This window comes from Oryzias latipes, chromosome 2, assembly GCF_053564925.1.
Source record: "Oryzias latipes strain Hd-rR chromosome 2, Olatipes_Hd-rR_3.1".
Classification (NCBI taxonomy): Eukaryota; Metazoa; Chordata; class Actinopteri; order Beloniformes; family Adrianichthyidae; genus Oryzias; species Oryzias latipes.
In genome coordinates this window covers 40,842,862-40,859,482 of record NC_136238.1, presented here as the reverse complement: position 1 = coordinate 40,859,482, position 16,621 = coordinate 40,842,862, and the positions used below count along the sequence as shown (strand labels likewise).

The window sequence follows — 16,621 nt, the reverse complement described above, 5'->3', positions numbered from 1 at the left end:
CCGGTGTTCAGGGGGTTGAGGACCAGACCAGTGCTTAGCAGATGCTTGTTCGGTTTGTTTATCCCATATTATAAATGAACATTAGTTAGTCCATGTGGCAAAAGTCGTCAAAGTTTTCTTTGAGGAGATACACAAAGGTCGTTAACCGCGAAAATCAAGTGAATCCTCTCATAATTTGTGCTTAGCTTTTTAGACTTCCTCTTTGTGGATGACACTATATTTTCCGTTTCAGAGGTGAGCTCCACTGACCGTTTCTGACAACTGGACTGAGTGAACTTCCAGCTCCAAGCATATGAAGTCAATGCAGTCGCGGATTTTTCCGCGATATGGACGCTGCCATGTCGGAACTAGACGTTGCCAGTGAGCAGCGATTGGTTGGAGCCGGTCTGGGTTTCTATAGCAATGGCTCTTACTAAACAGGAGTAGGCTTGTTGGAAGTCTGCACCCCTAGGACTTAAAAAGCAAGTGACTGTATGTAAGAACTGGACTGAGTGACCCCGGCCCACTGGCGTTCCAAACAGGAAGTACCCAAACCCTCCCCATGGACCAGGGGTCTGGCAAGGCTACATGGCCTACCCATTAAAGAGCTCTCCGGTCAAGCGAGCCACAATTTGCTCAGCCGTGGTTAAGCCAGCCGCGCTTTGGACATGTCATGCGTCTGTATTACATGGTTTACAGCAGAACAATTCATACAAATGGATATATAGGAAGATCTTTTGGAGCGTATAGTCTCAAAAAAGTTGCCAAAAAAGTCTGGGGACCCCTGTTCTAACTGGTTTCTCTAAATTCTTCAAAAAACAAAAACATAGTTGGGATAGGCTCCAGCAACCCCGTGATGGATGGATGGGTTCTATGGCGTTTGTCATAAATGGGAATTTTTCTTAACTTTTTGTTGAATATTATTATGCTGTTGGAACAAACAAGGTTACACAACGGTTGACAAAGCAAATGCCGTTGTGCTTCCTTCAGTACAAAAGAAGGCCGTCAGTGTTTGTTTTGGACCTGTAATTGGGCCGGGCTGCGTCACCGTCACCCACGGCGAAGCGTGTAATTACATCAGGGGTGGTGGTGGTGGTGGTGGGGGGGTTGGGCACGTCAGAACCTGCAGGGACCCCAGATGTGACCTTCCGCTCAGGAAGGGGAAGCGGCGTCACCGTCAACGCCAACGCGGATAATAATTTCCTATAATTTCTACCATCCAAACAGAAAGTCGGGAAAACAAAGCAGCAACACGCCAAACCGCGTCTCCACCTCCACCGGAAAAAAAAAAAAACAACAGAAAAACAAAAACACACACCGGGGCCTGAAGCGCCACGCACCACCTCCACATAGCCCCTGCAGCTGGCCCTCGCAGTGAGAGGCGTGCTTTGAGAGCTCGCCGGCTTACTCCGGCTAAATGTATGGAATCAGGCTCCGGCTAAAAACTACAATTACAGGTGATATAAGGATTGAAATCATAGGGGCCGGGTTTTTTTTTTGCGTGGCGCAAAAATTGTCCTAATGAGCAGTTTGGCGATTTGCGGGGTGGAGAGGAGGAAAGGGCTGGAGCTGGCGTTGGAGGAGGCCGTGAAACGTCTTTCCCCCCCTCTTTAGTGTGTTTGTGGCGTGCGCCGGGGAGTTGCGGGGGGAGGCATAAACAGCTGCACCTGCTGCCGCCGCCACGCGCACTGCCACAGTTAATGATATCGGATGATATCATTAGGCAAAGTGCTCATAAACAGATGTTGGCGGCGCTGCCGGGGCGCTGTCAGCTGAGTCGCTTTGCATTTCTCTGAACGTATTATTTATACAGGGCATTTGAGTTTGTTGTGTTAATAACCCCTCTGTTGGCGTGCAGGATGTGGCGCGGGAAAAAAAACGTGTGTCCGTGTGTGTGTGCGCACGGAGGAGGAGCAGCAGGTTGGACGGCACCTCTGTGAGATCTCGGAGGCTCAGGAGGAGGTGTGAGACGCAGCCGCATAGCCGCCTGGAGGCAGGGGGGAAGCGGCGACCCGTTTCTGTCCTCAGGGGGTCCTCATGGTCCGGGTTCACCTGTAAAAGAGGAGGATAACGATGTTCTGTGAGTCTGTGAGACTGTGAGGTTCGGTCCACTAAAAGAACAAAAGCTGTGTGACATAGCAAAACACGAGGTAGAGAAGGACAGATAAAACAGATAAAAAGACAAATTGGATAAATAGGAGAGACACACACAAAATAGATGAGATAGACATGATAGACACTCGTAAGAAAAACAAGATAGAGATGATAGACACTCGTAAGATAGACAAACCTAAGATAGACATGATAGACACACCTAACATAGACATGATAAACACCTAAGATAAACATTATAGACACACCTAAGACAGACATGATAGACACACCTAAGATAGACATGATAGACACACCTAAGATAGACATGATAGACACACGTAAGATAGACATGATAGACACACCTAAGATAGACATGATAGACACACCTAAGATAGACATGATAGACACATGTAAGATAGACATGATAGACACACCTAAGATAGACATGATAGACACACCTAAGATAGACATGATAGACACACCTAAGATAGACATGATAGACACACCTAAGATAGACATGATAGACACACCTAAAATAGACATGATAGACACACCTAAGATAGACATGATAGACACACCTAAGATAGACATGATAGACACACCTAAGATAGACATGATAGACACACCTAAGATAGACATGATAGACACACCTAAGATAAACATGATAGACACACCTAAGATAGACATGATAGACACACCTAAGATAGACATGATAGACACACCTAAAATAGACATGATAGACACACCTAAGATAGACATGATAGACACACCTAAGATAGACATGATAGACACACCTAAGATAGACATGATAGACACACCTAAGATAGACATGATAGACACACCTAAGATAAACATGGTAAACACACGTAAGATAGACATGATAGACACACCTAAGATAGACATGATAGACACACCTAAGATAGACATGATAGACACACGTAAGATAGACATGATAGACACACCTAAGATAGACATGATAGACACACCTAAGATAGACATGATAGACACACCTAAGATAGACATGATAGACACACCTAAGATAGACATGATAGACACACCTAAGATAGACATGATAGACACACCTAAGATAGACATGATAGACACACCTAAGATAGACATGATAGACACACCTAAGATAGACATGATAGACACACCTAAGATAGACATGATAGACACACCTAAGATAGACATGATAGACACACCTAAGATAGACATGATAGACACACCTAAGATAGACATGATAGACACACGTAAGATAGACATGATAGACACACGTAAGATAGACATGATAGACACACGTAAGATAGACATGATAGACACACGTAAGATAGACATGATAGACACACCTAAGATAGACATGATAGACACACCTAAGATAGACATGATAGACACACCTAAGATAGACATGATAGACACACCTAAGATAGACATGATAGACACACCTAAGATAGACATGATAGACACATGTAAGATAGACATGATAGACACACCTAAGATAGGCATGATAGACATGATAGACACACCTAAGATAGACATGACGGACACACCTAAGATAGACATGATAGACACACCTAAGATAGACATGATAGACACACGTAAGATAGACATGATAGACACACCTAAGATAGACATGATAGACACACCTAAGATAGACATGATAGACACACCTAAGATAGACATGATAGACACACCTAAGATAGACATGATAGACACATGTAAGATAGACATGATAGACACACGTAAGATAGACATGATAGACACACCTAAGATAGACATGATAGACACACCTAAGATAGACATGATAGACACACCTAAGATAGACATGATAGACACACCTAAGATAGACATGATAGACACACCTAAGATAGACATGACAGACACACCTAAGATAGACATGATAGACACACCTAAGATAGACATGATAGACACATCTAAGATAGACATGATAGACACACCTAAGATAGACATGATAGACACATGTAAGATAGACATGATAGACACACCTAAGATAGGCATGATAGACATGATAGACACACCTAAGATAGACATGATAGACATGATAGACACACCTAAGATAGACATGATAGACATGATAGACACACCTAAGATAGACATGATAGACACATGTAAGATAGACATGATAGACACACCTAAGATAGGCATGATAGACATGATAGACACACCTAAGATAGACATGACAGACACACCTAAGATAGACATGATAGACACACCTAAGATAGACATGATAGACACACCTAAGATAGACATGATAGACACACCTAAGATAGACATGATAGACACACCTAAGATAGACATGATAGACACACGTAAGATAGACATGATAGACACACCTAAGATAGACATGATAGACACACCTAAGATAGACATGATAGACACACCTAAGATAGACATGATAGACACACCTAAGATAGACATGATAGACACACGTAAGATAGACATGATAGACACACCTAAGATAGACATGATAGACACACCTAAGATAGACATGATAGACACATGTAAGATAAACATGATAGACACACCTAAGATAGGCATGATAGACATGATAGACACACCTAAGATAGACATGACGGACACACCTAAGATAGACATGATAGACACACCTAAGATAGACATGATAGACACACGTAAGATAGACATGATAGACACACCTAGGATAGACATGATAGACACACCTAAGATAGACATGATAGACACACCTAAGATAGACATGATAGACACACCTAAGATAGACATGATAGACACATGTAAGATAGACATGATAGACACACCTAAGATAGACATGATAGACACACGTAAGATAGACATGATAGACACACCTAAGATAGACATGATAGACACACCTAAGATAGACATGATAGACACACCTAAGATAGACATGATAGACACACCTAAGATAGACATGATAGACACATGTAAGATAGACATGATAGACACATCTAAGATAGACATGATAGACACACCTAAGATAGACATGATAGACACATGTAAGATAGACATGATAGACACACCTAAAATAGGCATGATAGACATGATAGACACACCTAAGATAGACATGATAGACATGATAGACACACCTAAGATAGACATGATAGACATGATAGACACACCTAAGATAGACATGATAGACACACCTAAGATAGACATGATAGACACACCTAAGATAGGCATGATAGACATGATAGACACACCTAAGATAGACATGACAGACACACCTAAGATAGACATGATAGACACACCTAAGATAGACATGATAGACACACCTAAGATAGACATGATAGACACACCTAAGATAGACATGATAGACACACCTAAAATAGACATGATAGACACACCTAAGATAGACATGATAGACACACCTAAGATAGACATGATAGACACACCTAAGATAGACATGATAGACACACCTAAGATAGACATGGTAGACACACGTAAGATAGACATGATAGACACACCTAAAATAGACATGATAGACACACCTAAGATAGACATGATAGACACACGTAAGATAGACATGATAGACACACCTAAGATAGACATGATAGACACACCTAAGATAGACATGATAGACACACCTAAGATAGACATGATAGACACACCTAAGATGGACATGATAGACACACCTAAGATAGACATGATAGACACACCTAAGATAGACATGATAGACACACCTAAGATAGACATGATAGACACACGTAAGATAGACATGATAGACACACCTAAGATAGACATGATAGACACACCTAAGATAGACATGATAGACACACCTAAGATAGACATGATAGACACACGTAAGATAGACATGATAGACACACGTAAGATAGACATGATAGACACACGTAAGATAGACATGATAGACACACCTAAGATAGACATGATAGACACACCTAAGATAGACATGATAGACACACCTAAGATAGACATGATAGACACACCTAAGATAGACATGACAGACACACCTAAGATAGACATGATAGACACACCTAAGATAGACATGATAGACACATGTAAGATAGACATGATAGACACACCTAAGATAGGCATGATAGACATGATAGAGACACCTAAAATAGACATGACGGACACACTTAAGATAGACATGATAGACACACCTAAGATAGACATGATAGACACACGTAAGATAGACATGATAGACACACCTAAGATAGACATGATAGACACACCTAAGATAGGCATGATAGACATGATAGACACACCTAAGATAGACATGACAGACACACCTAAGATAGACATGATAGACACACCTAAGATAGGCATGATAGACATGACAGACACACCTAAGATAGACATGACAGACACACCTAAGATAGACATGATAGACACACCTAAGATAGACATGATAGACACACCTAAGATAGACATGATAGACACACCTAAGATAGACATGATAGACACACCTAAAATAGACATGATAGACACACCTAAGATAGACATGATAGACACACCTAAGATAGACATGATAGACACACCTAAGATAGACATGATAGACACACCTAAGATAGACATGGTAGACACACGTAAGATAGACATGATAGACACACCTAAGATAGACATGATAGACACACCTAAGATAGACATGATAGACACACGTAAGATAGACATGATAGACACACCTAAGATAGACATGATAGACACACCTAAGATAGACATGATAGACACACCTAAGATAGACATGATAGACACACCTAAGATAGACATGATAGACACACCTAAGATAGACATGATAGACACACCTAAGATAGACATGATAGACACACCTAAGATAGACATGATAGACACACGTAAGATAGACATGATAGACACACCTAAGATAGACATGATAGACACACCTAAGATAGACATGATAGACACACCTAAGATAGACATGACAGACACACCTAAGATAGACATGATAGACACACCTAAGATAGACATGATAGACACATGTAAGATAGACATGATAGACACACCTAAGATAGGCATGATAGACATGATAGACACACCTAAAATAGACATGACGGACACACCTAAGATAGACATGATAGACACACCTAAGATAGACATGATAGACACACGTAAGATAGACATGATAGACACACCTAAGATAGACATGATAGACACACCTAAGATAGACATGATAGACACACCTAAGATAGACATGATAGACACACCTAAGATAGACATGATAGACACATGTAAGATAGACATGATAGACACACCTAAGATAGACATGATAGACACACCTAAGATAGACATGATAGACACACCTAAGATAGACATGATAGACACACGTAAGATAGACATGATAGACACACCTAAGATAGACATGATAGACACACCTAAGATAAACATGATAGACACACCTAAGATAGACATGATAGACACATGTAAGATAGACATGATAGACACATCTAAGATAGACATGATAGACACACCTAAGATAGACATGATAGACACATGTAAGATAGACATGATAGACACACCTAAGATAGGCATGATAGACATGATAGACACACCTAAGATAGACATGATAGACATGATAGACACACCTAAGATAGACATGATAGACACATGTAAGATAGACATGATAGACACACCTAAGATAGGCATGATAGACATGATAGACACACCTAAGATAGACATGACAGACACACCTAAGATAGACATGATAGACACACCTAAGATAGACATGATAGACACACGTAAGATAGACATGATAGACACACCTAAGATAGACATGATAGACACACCTAAGATAGACATGATAGACACACGTAAGATAGACATGATAGACACACCTAAGATAGGCATGATAGACATGATAGACACACCTAAGATAGACATGACGGACACACCTAAGATAGACATGATAGACACACCTAAGATAGACATGATAGACACACGTAAGATAGACATGATAGACACACCTAAGATAGACATGATAGACACACCTAAGATAGGCATGATAGACACACCTAAGATAGACATGATAGACACACCTAAGATAGACATGATAGACACACCTAAGATAGACATGATAGACACACGTAAGATAGACATGATAGACACACCTAAGATAGACATGATAGACACACGTAAGATAGACATGATAGACACACCTAAGATAGACATGATAGACACACCTAAGATAGACATGATAGACACACCTAAGATAGACATGATAGACACACCTAAGATAGACATGATAGACACATGTAAGATAGACATGATAGACACATCTAAGATAGACATGATAGACACACCTAAGATAGACATGATAGACACATGTAAGATAGACATGATAGACACACCTAAGATAGGCATGATAGACACACCTAAGATAGACATGATAGACATGATATACACACCTAAGATAGACATGATAGACATGATAGACACACCTAAGATAGACATGATAGACACACCTAAGATAGACATGATAGACACACCTAAGATAGGCATGATAGACATGATAGACACACCTAAGATAGACATGACAGACACACCTAAGATAGACATGATAGACACACCTAAGATAGACATGATAGACACACCTAAGATAGACATGATAGACACACCTAAGATAGACATGATAGACACACGTAAGATAGACATGATAGACACACCTAAGATAGACATGATAGACACACCTAAGATAGACATGATAGACACACGTAAGATAGACATGATAGACACACCTAAGATAGACATGATAGACACACCTAAGATAGACATGATAGACACACCTAAGATAGACATGATAGACACACGTAAGATAGACATGATAGACACACGTAAGATAGACATGATAGACACACGTAAGATAGACATGATAGACACACCTAAGATAGACATGATAGACACACCTAAGATAGACATGATAGACACACCTAAGATAGACATGATAGACACACCTAAGATAGACATGACAGACACACCTAAGATAGACATGATAGACACACCTAAGATGGACATGATAGACACATGTAAGATAGACATGATAGACACACCTAAGATAGGCATGATAGACATGATAGACACACCTAAAATAGACATGACGGACACACTTAAGATAGACATGATAGACACACCTAAGATAGACATGATAGACACACGTAAGATAGACATGATAGACACACCTAAGATAGACATGATAGACACACCTAAGATAGGCATGATAGACATGATAGACACACCTAAGATAGACATGACAGACACACCTAAGATAGACATGATAGACACACCTAAGATAGGCATGATAGACATGATAGACACACCTAAGATAGACATGACAGACACACCTAAGATAGACATGATAGACACACCTAAGATAGACATGATAGACACACCTAAGATAGACATGATAGACACACCTAAGATAGACATGATAGACACACCTAAAATAGACATGATAGACACACCTAAGATAGACATGATAGACACACCTAAGATAGACATGATAGACACACCTAAGATAGACATGATAGACACACCTAAGATAGACATGGTAGACACACGTAAGATAGACATGATAGACACACCTAAGATAGACATGATAGACACACCTAAGATAGACATGATAGACACACGTAAGATAGACATGATAGACACACCTAAGATAGACATGATAGACACACCTAAGATAGACATGATAGACACACCTAAGATAGACATGATAGACACACCTAAGATAGACATGATAGACACACCTAAGATAGACATGATAGACACACCTAAGATAGACATGATAGACACACCTAAGATAGACATGATAGACACACGTAAGATAGACATGATAGACACACCTAAGATAGACATGATAGACACACCTAAGATAGACATGATAGACACACCTAAGATAGACATGATAGACACACGTAAGATAGACATGATAGACACACGTAAGATAGACATGATAGACACACGTAAGATAGACATGATAGACACACCTAAGATAGACATGATAGACACACCTAAGATAGACATGATAGACACACCTAAGATAGACATGATAGACACACCTAAGATAGACATGACAGACACACCTAAGATAGACATGATAGACACACCTAAGATAGACATGATAGACACATGTAAGATAGACATGATAGACACACCTAAGATAGGCATGATAGACATGATAGACACACCTAAAATAGACATGACGGACACACCTAAGATAGACATGATAGACACACCTAAGATAGACATGATAGACACACGTAAGATAGACATGATAGACACACCTAAGATAGACATGATAGACACACCTAAGATAGACATGATAGACACACCTAAGATAGACATGATAGACACACCTAAGATAGACATGATAGACACATGTAAGATAGACATGATAGACACACCTAAGATAGACATGATAGACACACCTAAGATAGACATGATAGACACACCTAAGATAGACATGATAGACACACGTAAGATAGACATGATAGACACACCTAAGATAGACATGATAGACACACCTAAGATAAACATGATAGACACACCTAAGATAGACATGATAGACACATGTAAGATAGACATGATAGACACATCTAAGATAGACATGATAGACACACCTAAGATAGACATGATAGACACATGTAAGATAGACATGATAGACACACCTAAGATAGGCATGATAGACATGATAGACACACCTAAGATAGACATGATAGACATGATAGACACACCTAAGATAGACATGATAGACACATGTAAGATAGACATGATAGACACACCTAAGATAGGCATGATAGACATGATAGACACACCTAAGATAGACATGACAGACACACCTAAGATAGACATGATAGACACACCTAAGATAGACATGATAGACACACGTAAGATAGACATGATAGACACACCTAAGATAGACATGATAGACACACCTAAGATAGACATGATAGACACACGTAAGATAGACATGATAGACACACCTAAGATAGACATGATAGACACACGTAAGATAGACATGATAGACACACCTAAGATAGACATGATAGACACACCTAAGATAGACATGATAGACACACCTAAGATAGACATGATAGACACATGTAAGATAGACATGATAGACACACCTAAGATAGGCATGATAGACATGATAGACACACCTAAGATAGACATGACGGACACACCTAAGATAGACATGATAGACACACCTAAGATAGACATGATAGACACACGTAAGATAGACATGATAGACACACCTAAGATAGACATGATAGACACACCTAAGATAGGCATGATAGACACACCTAAGATAGACATGATAGACACACCTAAGATAGACATGATAGACACACCTAAGATAGACATGATAGACACACCTAAGATAGACATGATAGACACACCTAAGATAGACATGATAGACACACGTAAGATAGACATGATAGACACACCTAAGATAGACATGATAGACACACCTAAGATAGACATGATAGACACACCTAAGATAGACATGATAGACACACCTAAGATAGACATGATAGACACACGTAAGATAGACATGATAGACACATCTAAGATAGACATGATAGACACACCTAAGATAGACATGATAGACACATGTAAGATAGACATGATAGACACACCTAAGATAGGCATGATAGACACACCTAAGATAGACATGATAGACATGATATACACACCTAAGATAGACATGATAGACATGATAGACACACCTAAGATAGACATGATAGACACACCTAAGATAGACATGATAGACACACCTAAGATAGGCATGATAGACATGATAGACACACCTAAGATAGACATGACAGACACACCTAAGATAGACATGATAGACACACCTAAGATAGACATGATAATCACACCTAAGATAGACATGATAATCACACCTAAGATAGACATGATAGACACACCTAAGATAGACATGACAGACACACCTAAGATAGACATGACAGACACACCTAAGATAGACATGACAGACACACCTAAGATAGACATGATAGACACACCTAAGATAGACATGATAGACACACCTAAGATAGACATGATAGACACACCTAAGATAGACATGATAGACACACCTAAGATAGACATGATAGACACACCTAAGATAGACATGATAGACACACCTAAGATAGACATGATAGACACATGTAAGATAGACATGATAGACACACCTAAGATAGGCATGATAGACATGATAGACACACCTAAGATATACATGATAGACATGATAGACACACCTAAGATAGACATGATAGACATGATAGACACACCTAAGATAGGCATGATAGACATGATAGACACACCTAAGATAGACATGAAAGACACACCTAGGATAGACATGGTAGACACATGTAGGATACACATGATAGAGACATGTAAGATAAATATGGTAGACACACCTGAGGTAGATATGCCAGACACAAGTAAGATAGACATGATAGACACATGTAAGATACACATGATAGACATGCTAAACACGCACAACAACTGGGACAACTGACCACTGCAGTAGGGTCCTATGTGTGAACATAAGTGTGTGTGTTGGGGGGGAGCACTGGCATCAACAGGTCCCTAAAATATTTGATCCAACTTGAACACACATTTGAAATTAAATAGTTAAATGATAAACAACTAGGATTAACACCCATTTATTTTCAAAGTAGAATCAAAACAAGTGCAAAGTTCAAAGCACTATTAGTGAACAGCCCAAAATAACAGATTTCAATCAAGTCAAAGCCTTTTTTCCTTAATTAAATTTGCCTCATACTTTGAAAATAAAACAACTTTTCATCTGTGTTCACTGAAGACAGCCCTAAAATGTTTGCACAAATTTAAGAAAAAAGCTTTTATTTTGAAACAATTCCCATCCGTCATGAAAAGGTGCGCAGGTGTCACTCACACTCACTCGGCAGCTTGATAATTTACCAGTGGAGCTTTACTGGCCTTCATCCTCCATTTTGCAACTATTTACAGCATGGCTCTTTTTTTTGGTTCTTCAAACCAGTTTGGTCACTCAGTACTCCCCCCTAGTGGTAGGGAGGACCAAGATTATGAGCTCACCCAATCAAACATTACATCAATGACATGAAAAATAACATTGAACTAAAACACATTAATTCAATTGATTAAACCCAATCAGACATGACACCTTAGGTTTAAAAATGTCTTTAAAAAAACTTTTATTTACATTGGCCTTATTACTGGAAAAGAAGAATATTTAATGCTCGGCACATCCACTTGCTGTCTGGAAGTGTGAACTAAAGAAGTAAAAAACCACTTTAGAACACTTTTCTGATAATATTTAAAAAAAAGAAGATTCAAATTGAATTTCAAGTTGCTTTTGTTTTATTCAAATAGTTGCGAAACAGGAACAGATGAAAAAAAAAATGCAGTTTGAAAAGATTGCATTTGCCACACTTTTTTTTCCATTAGGCACACTTAAAGACTAATAAATAAATCAAAATTGAAGACAAAGCAATTTTGAGAGGTACAGAGTGCTCTGTCACAATGTCAGTCTGTATTTTGTACGAACTGCAAACAAAGTTATTGTAAATATGCTAACACGGCTAACGTGACAGTATCTGACTTCTTTTTAAATGTTACTAACAAGTTTGGAAGTTGGACTCTCGCAGTATTGTTTTTTTTAGCAGTGTCCTACACTAACACAGCTAACATTTAGCAGTGTTGAACAGTTGCAGTTACAGGTTGCTAATGAGACTGTGACTTGGCGTAGTGACGATAACTTTCATTGTTTTGCGCTATCATATGCGAACGTGGCTAACCGTAGCTGTATCTGACTGTGTTTTTTTAATTTTTCATGTTACAAACAAGGTTAGAAGTTAGCATACACACCGTAATGTTTGTTTAAAGTGTGTTAAATGTGCTAACACAGCTAACATGTCGTAGTGTCGAACTTTTTGTTTTTTGCATTTTACAAACGGGGCTAACATTTAGCCATATCTGACTATGTTTATTTTTTTTAAGTTACAAATAAGGTTGGAAGTTAGCATGCTCACAGTAATGTTTGTTTAAGCGTTATCATACGCTAACATGGCTAACATGTAGTAGCGTCAGACAGGTTTTTTTTTTTTTTTACCAACAAGGCTGGGAATTAGCGTGGTGACGATAACATTAGTTGTCTTGCGCTATTATATGCAAACAGGGCTAACATGTTAGCGGTATCTGACCGTGTTTTTTTTTAATGTTAGTAACAGGGTTGGGAGTTAGCATACTCACAGTAATGTTTATTTAAGGGGTATCTTACGCTAACACAACAGCTAGAATTGTCAGACATTTTTTGTCTGAAAAAAATCAACATTACTAATAAGGTTTAAAGTTAGCGTAGTGATAGCAATGTTTTTTTTAGCTGTATCAGTTACATTTTTTTATGAACTGCAAAAATTGTGGGTGTTATTGTAACTACGTTAACGTGGCTAACATGTAGCTATGAAACAGTAGGTTTTTTATGTTAATAAGAAGATACAGAGTTAGTACATTCACAGTAGTGCTTATTCTAGCCTTATCAGTTTTAACAAGTTTGGGAGTTACAAGTACTGTTAATATGCTAACGCGGCTGATGGGTAGCAGTGTTTCATTGTTTGATTTTTTTTAAAAATGTGTTATTAACAAGGTTGGGAGTTACCATAGTGACATTAACATTTGTTCAGGTAGTATTAAACACTAACACTGCTAATGTGTAGCAATGTCTGACCGTTTCTCTTACATTACTAACATGGTTGGGAGTTAGCATAGTAACAGTAACATTTGTTTAAGCGGCAATCTTCTTTTTTTTTTTTTTTTCAAGTCGCAAACAAATTTGGGTGTTTTTGTAATACGTTAACGCTGCTGACATGTAGAGGTGCCACACTGTGTCTCTTTGCGAGTTGCAAACAAGGTTGGGAGTGAATATGCTAACACAGCTAACACTACCAACATGGCTCACATGTAGCATGTTACAAAAACGTTCTATAGCTGCTGTGAACGCAGTCGAGGAAGTTTGATTGACTCAAAGAACTTTCTCTGACTATCTTGTCTCACTTAACGCACCTTATAGTTCGGAGCGCCGTATATTTGAAAGAAGTTTGTAAATAGATCCATTGATGACTATAGTGCGGAAAATACGGTTGCTCAAAAACAGATCATCAGCAGCTCCAAGATGCTAACGAGTTCTCCGATTTTCTGCTAAATTAGCCTATTTTTGTTGTTGCTGGAGCTACAGAACGGATGCCAGATTCCTAAAACTCTTTTACTGAAAATAAATATACAGGTATGATGACGAGGTAATCGTCTGTCAGACTGTTGCAGCACGCATACACGTGTTAACAGATTTGTGTAAAAGGGTTAACACCCTTGCCTTCTTCCACTCAGGCTCTGCCTCTTTAACCCCCCCTCTTTTCAAGGAGGGGGGGGGGCACCCATTTACTGCCACCATTATGCTCATTTGTCCCGTCAAGAGAATGACAGGCCGCTTGACTCTTCCCCAGATACGACCATTAGGTAACGCTCTGTCATCTGACAGCGAGGCATTCTGCCGCTCCCTAAAAACCCCCTAATTATTTCCTTCGCCAGAGACAGGCGGCGGCGGGTAGGTAATTTTTAACCTTTCACGTGCACCTGGGGAACCCTCCTCGGGGGAGCCAAGGTGCCTATGTGGCATTCAGTCATCAAAACATGACCTTTTATGGCCGTTCGGAGAGCAGTTGGCACCGGGTGCCACGCGCCGGATAATGCTAATGTTGATGACTAATTTATGCATCAGCCCGAGCGCATCTGCAGCAAGTTTGGAGGAGAAACAATGTGCTGCGGAGCGGTGAGAGAGGGGGGGAGGTGGGCAGGGGCCGGAAAGCAGAGGTGAGAGGCGTTTTGGGGGGGAAAGGGGCGGGGCTTTGGAGACACCCGGTAGCCTGGCACGACAGGGAATTGAGGGGGCTAATTATGTTGCAGGGAATACATTCGGCGTGACCAGCGAGCCTTTTTAGAATTTGTCGAGAGCAATCTGACTAACGTGGCTGACCTTTACTTTTTTTTAAGCCCAAATTGCAGGAGTCCAGAGAGCATGCAAGATGTGTGCATATTCTCTGACCTAATTGGCTTTTTTTCCCCCCTGTGAAGCTAAATGCTGCACAGCACCTTTCCAGCCATCAACCACGAAGCATGTCAGAAACGCTCATCATTCTGGCATTTCTGAAGGTTAATGTGGAGCCAGCACCAGGTCACTTTCCAAATACAAATGTATTTTGGTCTTTTACGTTTCTCTCACTTATTTGTTAACCCCGAAACATTTTAAGAGAAACAGAATTCCTGACTACTTAATTATGATTTTACACTTTTCAATTGCAAATGTATCAAAATAACATCGTAGCAACAAATATTGCAGTTCCTAAAATGTCCACTGGGGCCTGGTTACAAAAGGCGGTCAATGACCAATAACTCACATCATAAAAAGTCCAATTTTACACCATATTTCAACCATTTTACATTCTAACTTTCAAAAAAAGACTCTGCAATTCTATGCACAACTGACTACCCTAACCCGCAACTT

The 16,621-nt window shown here is 39.5% G+C and overlaps 1 long non-coding RNA gene across 1 annotated transcript in view; it reads right to left on the bottom strand.

The window, feature by feature from the left end:
• LOC144990415 (uncharacterized) overlaps positions 1-15,098 on the bottom strand; it is a 49,432-nt gene extending 34,334 nt beyond the window's left edge. Inside the window, exons 1-2 of the long non-coding RNA XR_013654419.1 lie at positions 12,980-15,098; positions 1,912-2,031 (exon numbers count right to left, since the gene is read on the bottom strand). This is a non-coding gene — a long non-coding RNA (uncharacterized LOC144990415). The remainder of the gene's footprint in view (positions 1-1,911; positions 2,032-12,979) is intronic.
• Between the last annotated feature and the right edge of the window lie 1,523 nt (positions 15,099-16,621).